The sequence below is a fragment of the Lissotriton helveticus genome, chromosome 6, assembly GCF_964261635.1.
Source record: "Lissotriton helveticus chromosome 6, aLisHel1.1, whole genome shotgun sequence".
NCBI classification, from domain to species: domain Eukaryota; kingdom Metazoa; phylum Chordata; class Amphibia; order Caudata; family Salamandridae; genus Lissotriton; species Lissotriton helveticus.
The window spans coordinates 1164489207-1164501697 of NC_136067.1; the positions used below are offsets into that span (position 1 = coordinate 1164489207).

General features: G+C 44.3%; 1 protein-coding gene across 1 annotated transcript in view; it reads left to right on the forward strand.

Annotated features, from left to right (window-relative positions):
- The window catches only part of URB2 (URB2 ribosome biogenesis homolog), a 543562-nt gene that overhangs the window by 360889 nt on the left and 170182 nt on the right, over window positions 1-12491 (forward strand). The gene's annotated exons all lie outside the window — the stretch shown is intronic.

The window sequence follows — 12491 nt, forward strand, 5'->3', positions numbered from 1 at the left end:
GATCAAACTGTTGCACAGCTCTAAATGTCTGTCCCTGTGCATGGACAGCTGTGTTCCCTGTTGTGAATCTCTTGTGCAGTCGTCCAGTTCTTATGGACACTTCCAGCAGATAAGTAAAAGCAAAAAACGTATTACAATAATACGTTTTGGTTGTAAACGTGGCCAGATTACTGAGACTACTAACTGCGGTCACCGAAGAACTATGCTGTCATTTGTGTTTTTTAGGTCTCGCCTAGTGTAGGAGAGTAGGGTCTGCTATCCTCTGGTCACCCCAATTTTTGCTTTTTGCTTCACTGGTTTTCGACTTAATGTGGCCGTGGGCCTGATAATTAGACCCACAGCCTGCTGTTCTCTCTCTAAATTCACATACATGTACTATAGGTACATCACCAATTTGGTACTGGACACCTTCTTAGCCCCTGTACCATGCACTATAGGTGCTCAGGGCATAGGTGCATCCAAGGCCTACCAGGGGCTGCAGCATATCTTTTGCCACCCCTGAGGCTGGTACTTAAATCGACACAACTGGCTGATCACTCAGCTGGGGCAAGGTGGTGTAATCACCCCTTGCTTAGATATAGTATACCTATATCTAAACCTATATCTGGACACATATATACCTATAAGTCACTCCTATGGCAGGCCTTAACAATCCTGGAGGCAGAGTGCTTGGTTTTATGTGAGATGGTGCTCTAGCATGAGCTGAGCCTGTCTGCAGAGGTCGGAACCATTTCCGTGCAGCTGTTCCAGTGATACTGCCATACCATATACTCTTAAGTGCATTATAATCCTCGCGGTTTATGCTAACTTTGGTTTGGCTTTATCAAAACATGCCGTGTTTGGTGTCATACACTTTGGAATACTACCCCCTCGCCAGTTCTGGCGACGGGGGTAGCATTCCACCCTTCTAGAGGGAGAAGACATGTTACTTTACTTAAAACGCGGTTAATCCTAACCAGAGCCTCAGCATCACAAAATGGATGCTGCTGCCACCGACACAAGTCTGACCTCCTGCTGCTGACCGAAACTTGCGATACAAAAGGGGATGATGGACGGAGCGTTTGAGCAAATCAAGCACTCACTCCCAGTCAACTGATCTGGGTTTAATCCATCACCATTCTTTAGCCCACTCAGCCACCCCAGTTCAGACATGGCCATATGCAAATCAGTCTGACCCTGTGCCTCATGGGAACAGTCCAGCCCAAACTGCCAAGCCATGTCTTCCCTGGACCGGAAACAAACATCCTGGGACCGATTTCGGATTCATAATCCTCATCAATCCTCATCAGCCAGGCTATCTTGAATCCAGTGGCCAAGTGAGCAGTGGTAAATTTAATTTACTTATTACCTCATTTCTGATTTTCTATGCTCAATAAATCATAATTTCTTGTCAATGCAAAGCGAGGAGTCCGTGGTGCTCAAATGAAGGAGGAGGAGACCAATAACTCGAGTTAAGGGGAGCGCTTCCAGCACCAAGCGGGCACAGGAGCAATCTCTCAAGTCCCTCTCTTGAAGTGGGGTGTCTTTATTTTCAACAGCAGGACATTTATACAGTCTTGGTCATGAGGCAAAATAGAGGAACAAACAGGTCATGGCAGATAGAGGAACAAAAATCAGCAAGAGGAGCAGATTGTGAAGAAATGGGGGCGTGTCTTAGGCTTCGTGAGGGGACTTGCGATGTGAAATAGTCTGACAGTTGGAAGGGGGAGGCTTCCTCATTTGGGGTTTGTGCTCGTGCTTCATGTCAAAAACAGGAACCATCTTGTGTAAAACAGGAGCTATCTTGCTGGTTCTGGGAATTGGCTGAACCACAAGAGTCAAAAAGAGGAACTATCTTGTGTAAAACAGAGACCATCTGCTCTCTGGCTTGCAGTAACTATTTCTTAAAACAGGAACTATCTGCTGGTTCTGGGAATTGGCTGAAGAACAGGAAGGGGTGGTCAATGAACTAAGATACCAGGTGCAGGGTGTCTTACAGTTAAGAACGGGAACTATCTGCTGCTGGTTCCCAGAATTGGCAGAACCACAGAAATGTGTGTGTTCACAGTGTACAACCTTGTGCTTCCTCTTTCAGTTGGGGGTGGTCACAGGGCAGTTGGTGTGACAGGCTGAGTTACCAACAATGGACAGGATGTGGCTGAGTCTCTGGCACAACTGGGGGAAGGCACACAGGCAGGCTTCTTGGAATTGGCTCGACCACAAGGAGCAGGGGGTTGTGCAAGATTCAATGGGGATGTGAAGGACAGTTTTCAGACAAGTTGCTGAGAGCATGTCACACACAAAATGGGTGTTTGTCTGAGAAAAATGGCTGTCAGGCAGAAACAGGGAAATGATGGGGCACAATTGTCAATTTTATTTCCACATTCCCTCCTTGCCCCAGAGTGTACCTACATTATATCTCAATTTGCATGAGATCATCTATACATTCTTGTAGCATAATTCTTTCCCTTTCTCTCTGCTGGACAAGTGGTTTATGAATGCAGTTTGCAGCGCATAGACCGCACAGGGCAGGACCACATTGGATGCAAAGGCAGCATCCAGTTATTATCAGTAATATTATACCTGCTGCTGACAGCAGTTGCCATCCCCAGGACGATATTATCTTCCAGAACCAATCAGACCACGTCCAAGTGTCAGGTTCTTGATGTAAACTTACGGCTATCTTGTGTAATTTTGTTATGGCCGTGTATACAGATGGGGGATTATCAGGAATAAATATACAGCAGCTAGAGCCTATAATTTTACAGGCTCCACCTCTGTCAGCCAGGATGATGTCAAGGACAAGGCGATTTTGGAGAGTAACCAATCGTATGGCGGACTGCTCCTGGGTTAAGCTCCCCAGGGCAGACGCCGTCTGGTTTACAACATCCTCTAAGGTCCTTGTCAACCTGCGTATAAGCTTGCTGTTCTGTACAGGGCCAACAAAGAAGAAGAATCCTTTGTTAAAATCTGTATACTGTTCCCATGAGGTTTCTGTTTGGTCAACCAAGGAGGTATCGATCGTTCTTTTATGTCTGACATGGGGCACTAGGAGGTCTCGGTGGTAAGTGGATGGGGCCACAAAGACAGGGGGTAACAGGAATGCTATATTGCAAGTTCCCCCCCAGTTCAAGGGCAGCTGCACATAGGCCGTTTGGCCACAGACGAAATAAGTATGGCGAGATGCTAGAAATGAGGACTTTCCTCTGTCTTCAAAACTTATAGTGGTATGACAGTCACTGTGTCCTAATGGAACAGAGCCATTTTTCTGGATGCACAGGTGTCCTTTTACTGGTGAGACCGAGATGGAAGGGGGACCAGCATTCTTTTTAGGTTTGGTATTTAACATCTTGTATGACATGGTCATGTTCCCTTGCTTGTATTCTTCACTTTCTAGGACTGTACCTGTCGCCTGAGGATCTCCCTCCTTATTAGGGTAACAGGCAGTATTGAGTACCTTGTTTAAATCCTCCCAAGGCCACCCATTCTTGCATGAATTATTTCCGTCAGGGCAGGAGGTGGGGGTAGTATCGTCAGCTGTTATTAGGGCGAACCAGGCTTCACAAGTTCCATTATAAGAGAATGGGAAAGGAAAAAAAGGCATCCCTCCCTTTTTCTGATGAGGTGGGATGCGGCCACATATCCAACAATTGGTGCTATTACTGGCCTGCTGAGTGTGGTGTAGCATCTGTATGAAGGTATTGTTTCGCAAGGCTAGTCTATGGGCTTGTTCATGAGGGGGTAGGTCTTGATAGGTGTGTTCCTGAGTGCTGTTGGGTGTATGAGAGGTGTGTTGTGTTGGAGGAAAAACAGTGTGGAGAATCCAACCAAGACATGTCATAACTGCCATGAGGAAAAATAATACTGTCAAACATATAGTAGGACCATTATGTCTTTTTCTAGAGTTCATTTTTTCTTTCTCCCACATAGTCAAGGTGTTAAAATCCATTCCCAAGCTCCAACCGCTTCACCACTGGACCGACGCCCCATGGACTTAATTAGCCAGAGTCCGAATGGCAGACCTTAACTTTGATTTGTAATCCTGTTGTGGGGTTAGTTCCAAAGGCAATAAAGATTGTTCAGTCACAATGTCAGTGGGATTGGCAGGGCCATCAGCAACAGTGTCTTTTTGTCCAAAATGTTTCCGGCAGTGGCTTGCGTGGAGCCAGCCCTTCCTGCCCTCGACCTTCACTGCTGTCCGTGTTGTTAGTAGTACGAGTCTTGGCTTCTTCCACCTGGGCTGGAGGGGGCTGGTCCAGTCGAAGTTCCTCACGAGGACCCAGTCCCCGGGTCGGATGGCGTGTTCTTCCGGGTTGGTTTTGTCAGGGAAGGTGGCAGCAACCTGAGAACGACAAGATTGGAGTGCAGACATCAAGGAAGCCAGGTAGTCAGTCAGCATAGTACTGTCAACATCAGTTATTCTTTTAGGCCTTGGCGTACCCCACATATTTGGTGGTCTGCCAAAGACCACTTCATATGGAGATAAGCCAGTTCTGGAATGGGCTACCATACGCATGTAGAAGAGGGCAACCGGTAAGGCTACCATCCAGTCCACGCCTTTGTCAGTGCATATCTTGGCCAATTTTGTCTTCAAAGTTTGGTTGTGTCTTTCTACTAGACCTGCTGCCTGAGGATGTCTTACACAGTGAAATTTCCAAGTGTACCCTAACAGAAGAGACACTTGCTTCATGAGTTCAGAGGAAAAAAGGTTGGCCGTTATCTGAGTAGATGACACGGGGCAACCCATACCTCGGGAAAAACTCTCTAACTAATTGTTTAGTAGTTGTCGTTGCAGTGTAATCTGGGACGGGATAGGCTTCTGTCCATCTGGTCAGAGCACACACTACAACTAGTACATACTTGTGACCTCTACATCTCTCCATCTGGATATAGTCCATCTGGAGAACTTCAAATGGATGGTCAGGGGGTTGGAATCCTCCCTGTTCCACCTTTGTGCCTTTTCCTGGGTTGAACTGATTACAAATCATGCACGTTTTAACTTTTTGTTTGGCTGCAGCTCTCAAATGTTTGTTGTGCCATATATTCTGTATGCTGTCTAACATTGCTTTTTCTCCCAGATGCGCTGGTCCATGTATGGTCCATGTATGGTGTTTACCATAACCTGTACCATGGCATCCGGTAGAAACCATACTGCTCTTTCAGGTGTCATCCAGCCTTGATCTGTAAGGACCCCTCCTTTTTCCTTCCATTCTAGCAGTTCCTGTGGTGTGGCGTGACTTGGACATCCTGGATGTCAGAAAAGGGGTCTCGTATTGTATATTGGCGGTGTGGTATACTTAATTCTGTGTTTGCTGCTAACTTGGCTGCACTGTCTGCAGAATCATTTCCTTTTGATATTTCATCTGTTCCTTTTGTGTGCGTTTTACATTTTAGCACTGCGATTTTCTCTGGTAACTGACTGGCCTCTAAGAGGGCAGTGATGAGTGTAGCATGCTGTATTCTGGACCCATGTGATGTGAGAAATCCTCTCTCTCTCCACAATGTACCGAAGTTGTGTACAACTCCAAAGGCATATTGTGAATCTGTGTAGATGTTAACTGACTTTCCTTTTGCTAAGTGACATGCTCGTGTTAGGGCTATGAGTTCTGCTGCCTGTGCCGACAGTATCTCTATCTTGTGTGCTTCTAAAGTGTCTGTACCATTTGTGACGGCATAGGCTGCTGCTAATTCTCCTGTGGGGAGTCTCATACATGAACCATCAACAAAGAGTGTCATTTCTGCCTTAGCAAGGGGAGTATCTTGTAAATCTGGTCTTGGTTTGGTCACTAAATCAATTATGTCAATACAATCGTGAATTTCTTCAGTAGGAGAGGTCAGTGGCAACAGTGTTGCTGGGTTTAAAATGTTGCAGCGTCTAATCTCAATGTGTGGCTGAAAAAGTGTCATCTCATATCCGGTGAGTCTGGCTATTGTCAGATGCTGTGTTTGTGTTCTGTTTAACAGAAGTTCTACAGCGTGTGGGACCTGAACTATCAGATGATGTCCCAATACAATAGAATCGCTTTGTCTAATAGCTTGTGCAGTAGCTGCTACTGATTTTAGACATGCAGGCAATGCTTGTGCTACTGGATCTAATGTGCTTGAAAAATAACCACATGGTTTATGTTTGTCTGCTTGAAGTTGGGTCAGAACTGATAGTGCTGTACCTGAGTTTTCTGTTACAAATAATGTAAAATCTTTGGTGTAATTAGGTGTTGCCAGCACTGGGGCTTGACACATAGCTTTTTTAAGAGACTGAAAGGCTTGCGTGTGTTCATCTGTCCAGGGTAATTGTGGAGTAGCGCCAGCTTCGAGTGTTGTCAGCTGCACTAATGGTTTAGAAATTAGTGCAAATTGTGGGATCCACTGTCTACAATATGAGGTGAGACCAACAAAGGCTCAAACTTGTTTCTTTGCTGTTGGTTGTGGTATTTGTAGTATGAGCTGGATGCGTTCCTGTGTAAGCTGCCTACCCTCCTTTGACAACAAAATTGGAGCTTACCAGGGGAATCTTTATAGCCATTTGCAGCTAGGAATTCTAGTACTAGTAGTGATGCTTCAGCACATGCTGCGTCAGATCTGGCCGTAATGAGGATATCATCAACATATTGTAGTATGGCTGTATCCGTGGGCATTTGAACAGTATCTAGTTGTCTTTTTAATGCTTGGCTATATACGCTTGGACTCTCTGTGAAACCTTGAGGAGCTCTTGTGAATTGGAAACTTCGTCCTTGTAAAGAGAAGCCAAAAAGGTATTGACTGTCTGGGTGAATAGGTATGCTAAAGAATGCGTTTTTCAAGTCAATGACTGAAAAATGCGTTGCTTCCGCATCTATGGCTGTGAGTAGGGTGGAGATGTCTGGAACCACAGGGTGTTGTGGAATGACACATTTATTTAGCTCTCTCAAATCCACCTCTAGTCTGTAGACAGGTGGTGTTCCTGGTTCCACTTTTTTATGGACTGGTAAAACAGGGGAATTGCAAATGTTCGAAGTTGTTTCCTTAATCACACCTGACTGTATTAGGTCCTGAATAATCAACATTAATGCTTGTTCAGCCTGAGGTGGAATTTTGTATTGCCTTATGCGTGGTAGTTGGGCTCCCTCTTTCAGTGTAACCTTGTGAGGTGTTATTTCCATACATCCTACTGTGGTGGAATCAGTGGCCCAAAGGGTGTGTGGCAAATCTTTCAAACGCTCATCTAATTCTCTACTTGTGTAGTGGCCCTTGAAATCTCGCAGAAATAGTCTGACATCTGTAGGTGAGCAAACAATGACAGCTCCTAATTCTTTCAATGTTTTTATACCAAGTAAGTTTTCTGGACATGATTTTGTCAATATAATATCTGTAGTTGTCGTGAGGGGACCAACCTGCAAGGGCAGTGGTTTTGACGTGGCGTTTGTCACAGGTTGTCCCGAGAAACCCAGAGAAATACTTTTTGAACCCGAGAGAGGAGCCTCTGGGACCTCTTGATGGCTTATTGTTGTTTTACTGGCCCCAGTGTCTAGTAGAAATTTCCTATCCTCCCCAAGAAGTCGGACCTCTATAAATGGACCTGTCTGATCTACTGGAATGGGGATTAGGGGCAGTTTGTCATCTTCTCTCTCTGGGCAACATCATGAGAAATCTGGGTAATATTCAGTGTAGGCGCTGTCTATAATATTCATTTGGGCCATTTGTGTTGTCAGTGGAACTGAAGGTGTTGAACTGTCTAGGGAACCATTCTGTTTTGGCTGATATGGGCGTGGCTGGGTCTTACCAGTAGCCAAATTGTGCTTTAAGACTGGGCAATCTTTAACGAGGTGTCCCATCTTCTTGCAATAATTACAAGTGCTTTTTATATTTGTCTGGCTACTTGGTGTCTGTTGACGCTGGGGTGCAGTTTGGGCTACTAATGCTTTCCTCTTTGTGTCTTTCATGCGTTTCTTATCATTTTCTTCTTCATCCCTAATGCGATTCTGGTGATATTGTAGCATTTGTAACACCTGTGGAGGTGTATGTGCTTGCCAGGTACTTTCTACTTTTAGTACTCTGTCCTTAATGGCTGGCAAGGCGTTATCTACTAATTTGAAAACAAACAGATGCGGGTAATCTTCACTTGTCGGCGTAAGGCCGCTATTTACCGCAAAACATTTTTCAAGTCTGGTGTAATAATCTCCTATGTCTTCACCATGTTTCTGTTTGCAGGAGGAAATGGTATCCCAGTCCTCCTTTTTCACTGTTAGTAACTGTGGTAGCACCTTTAAAATAGTGCCAGGAAGTGCTTTTAGTCTGTCTCTTATACCTTGACCTGCTACTCTAGTATTTTCATCATTCTGAAGTTCAGTCCATCTAATGTGTTCACCTGCTACTTCCCAATCTTTTTCTCTTAGTTTGTCATATATACCTGATGGCAACAATAATTTCAGAATTGCTGTGATATCAGAAAGAGTATATGTTCCCATCATTAATACATCTCCTAATTCCTTAAAGAATCCAGCAGGATCCTTTGAGTGGGAGGGAACCATCTCTTTCATCCTTAGTAACTCAAGTTTTGTCAAGGGTACATAAATGAAGACGCGTTGTAGCGCTCCATTTGTGTCAGCTCTGGGGTGGACCTCTCTCATGGGGAACTGGCGTGTTTGAGGGAGTCTATTAGTTGATCCACACGTATTATTGAAAGATTTATATTCAGTCTTTTTCTGGTATTTCTGTCTAAAATCTATAAATGTGTTGAGAAAAACTGAACTATTGTGGAGGAACATGTTATCAGCGCAGTCAGACAGAAAATCTTTGAGTCTTGGATCATGTTTAAAATGAGTGTCATTGAGTGTGATGAGATGTTGTACCATGTAGAGACTTGCTAATCTTTGTTGTGAGCGTGGTAATGCTAGAAAAAGCTGTGCTATGAGATCATTGTCATATATCTTATATTGAGAGACCCATAGGGTCGCAGTTCTGGCTATTTCCTCCTCCTCCGGTGTAAGCGGAGGTTCCTGGTCTAACCAGTAGTCTAATGCATTGGATGTATTTTCAAATAACTCATCTGGAGATGACCGTTCAGAGTGACCTTGGAGGAATGTAGGCGGGGGTGTTCGTGAATTAAGGGCGGAAGAACGAACGGGTAGGACTTTTTCAGTAGGTTCAGTAATTTCCTCCTCAAGTTTCTTATTCTCTTCATTTGTTTGCAAGTTTTGCAGAATACGGGTCACGTTACGGGGGAACCTGTCTAGTGCATCATTTATAAGTTCTAGACTAGTGTGGTCGGATGCGGAATCTAATAAGTCAAAAAGTTAAACTGGTACATTTCTTTCCTCTGCTTGTATGTGTTTTATGAAACAGCAAAGGAGGAACCTATACATGTGCATTTTTACAGGGTGTGATCTTCTTGTAGTCATAGCGTTAATGGCTCGTGAGTTCTCTCCAGTACGAAGAAACTCAGAGGCCGCTTGAAGAAATGTGTCAATTGCTGGTAGATGTCTTATTTCTTCCCAGGAGTCATGAAGTATTTTACTTATTCGGCCCGCCTCCCCTGTGTTGCTCGGAGTCGGGTCATAGGGGCAGTCGGGAATTGTTTTACCTGGGTCTGGACCTACGGCACCCCCTTCTGGAGTGAGAGGTGGTGTGTTATGTTGTAAAAGGGGTGGCGGTGGCAGAGGGTGTTGAATTACTGGAACCTCATATGGAGGTGGAGTATCTAAGAGGAAATTGGTGAAAGTATCCTCTGGTAGTGGGGCTGTAGGCTGTGCTGATGCAATGTTAAGGTTTTCAGGTGCAGATGGCAATACAGGATAACAAGCACTGGCGTTGCCAATAGGTCTCGTAATAGGAAAGTTGGAGCTATTGGTTTTGTAAATGACAAAGCCCTTTATGTTTTTAAAATGAAAACAAAAATAAAAGGCATTGTTATTTGCAATTGTAATAGCTCCAACTTTCCTACTGCGAGACCTATTGGCAACGCGAGTGCTTGTCTGCATGTTCACTTTTTTTATCTTTTCTAAAGGTTTTTATTATCCATACAACAAAATACAATACAATTCTCCAACCAGCAATGACATTTCATCTTCCCTAATATGATTAATCAACCACTGAATTTTTTAACTCAAAGCTATCCTGTAATTTCTAACCTATCCATTACAAAAAATGATTGATTTCAATAACAAATCATCGTAAATGAAATGCATGACGTAGAAACTTGTTGAGTGCGCAAGACCTTCAACAGCAAGAGTCTTCGACTAAGGTATGATTTGGATTATATCTGAAGAGTACAAACCAAAAGCTCATTAATCTTGAGCTAGCCTCTAAATCTTGGTTGCTATAGATGCCTGTTACTCGTCAAAAAGCAATTCAATGCCTTGTGAGCGTTACTAAGTGCTAAATAAAACAATGGAAAACTGAACTAAATTTCAGACATCTCAGACAATATTGTTTACATGATTTGGCCTATACTCCTGAACATTTCTGTTTTGTTCTCATTCCTGGATTCATGTGTTTTTCACAACGAAGAAGACTTTTTGTCTTTGTGCAAACGCTACTGAAGAGCAACTGATTAATGCAGTGCTGACATCAACTGTCTTCCACACAAAAGCTCTGCTTATAGCTTGCCAAGTTGGCAAACAAAGGAAACATTTTTATTGTTACCCAACTCAATGATACTCATTTTACTGACTTTGGAAAGACTGAGGACAGCCACCTGGATTTTATCCTGTGACCTGTAGGTAGAATGCAGATTCTTGAAGTATATGGATTAATCTACTTGGGTACCTGATTGGGAACAAGAAAGAGTGAGTGAAAATCTACTGTGAATTCATGTGTTTGTCTTACAGGTTACATGCAGCTGTTTTTAACAGGCACATAGGGATCTCTGAAACAAATACATTAGCCCACAGGTCTAACTTACACAGAACTGTGGCCTGCAGGTTACACGCAATTTTCTATAACAGGCAAGTTAACCCACTGAGCTATTTCAGCATCGTGCAAACCTATGCCCTGAAATTACAGATATTTGTGGCAACTATATTACCCATGTGATACTATATGCAGACACGCGGTTATTTTGAGTAGATTAAAATGTGTTCTTAAATCCATAAAATGTGTCCCTAAATCCAGCTCCGACCGTCTTCTCTACATAGCAATTCACGTCTATCGTTGCATATTTGTGGGTCACATGAGCACGGAATTCTTTTTCAATTTCATGCACTATAAATCCCTGTTGAGTTGTTCCTCCTGGGTTCAAAGGAAACAACATAAAGCTGTAGGCATGTCTACTCGGCCCTCCGAGTCGTTGCCTGCAGTATTCCTGCGGTCAGTATGCAGCAGATAAAAGCAAGGTACTGGGAAAGCGATCGCGCATTGTAAAGCTTCAAGCAGGCGCTTCCGCACGAGCCCCCTGGGGCCGGGAGATGAGGGGCGTTTTGCAAGCAGTTAATTTGACACTGTAGCTCGAAAGCTCCGGGGGAGGTTATCGGCGGCGTTTAATGTAATTATGACTGCCCGCAGTGATACAGAGCGAGTTGCCCAGGATCACACAACTGAGGCAGTTCCTCAGAAGACTGCCTCTGCAGCAAACCCCCTGACCGACACAGCGTAGATCTTGTTGCAGTGACAAACAGAGCTCTACAGACACGTCCCTGTATATCTGGCGCAGCGCAGTGCTGTGAATTAGATTACACAAAACGGAGGGGTGTACGTGTGATTGGGACAGTAAAAAATACAATAGCTTTTAAATTACATATTTACATGAAACATAAAATGAGTATCACTGCGGCGGGTAACAGTAAACCTCTGTTATTCAGCGCCAAGAAGCTCCAGAGGTGAACGTGCACTTAGCAAACATGCATATTACATTCACGTTTACATGCACGAACAAATGAGGCGATCTTCCAAAAATGTAAAGATTTTTGTTGAAACCCGGTAGGCAGGAGTAAAGCCCGCATCATCTCCCAGTCCCACCACGTTCCTGCCCCTCAAGCAAACCTCTTGCTGTAGCAGTAGCGCCACTCCAAGAGACCTAAGAGCAATGCAGGCAGAATGAGAGAAGACTGCCACATATCGGAAATGTAAGATTATAAAGGGACCGCGGAGCCGAATGGGAGATTTCACATGGCGTGCAAGCCATCTATTTCACTAGACAGCAGTGTAAGCGCCTCTCTGTCATCTGCAAACACCCCGCCCCCCAACAATCCCCTTTACAATCAAAGAAACCTAACAGTCTTTGTGAAGTCTGAGAGTGAGTCAAAGAAACCTAACAGTCTCTGTGAAGTCTAAGAGTGAGTCAGGGACGCATCACAGCATCACGGGCCGTGAGAGACGGAACGCAGGGGTAAGATCGGCACGGAACAGAGGCAGGGGAGAGGGGTGACAGGGCAGCATGTGACGGATGTGGGGCCCGCTAGCAGGGTAAGGCAGATGGAAAAGGAAGGAGAGAGGGGTGGAATAAAAAGGAAAAGAAAAAATGAGAAAGAAAGAAGCAGAGATGAATAACAATTGAGAACTAAAATAGAAAGAAACAAAAGGAAGGAAAGAAAAATAAA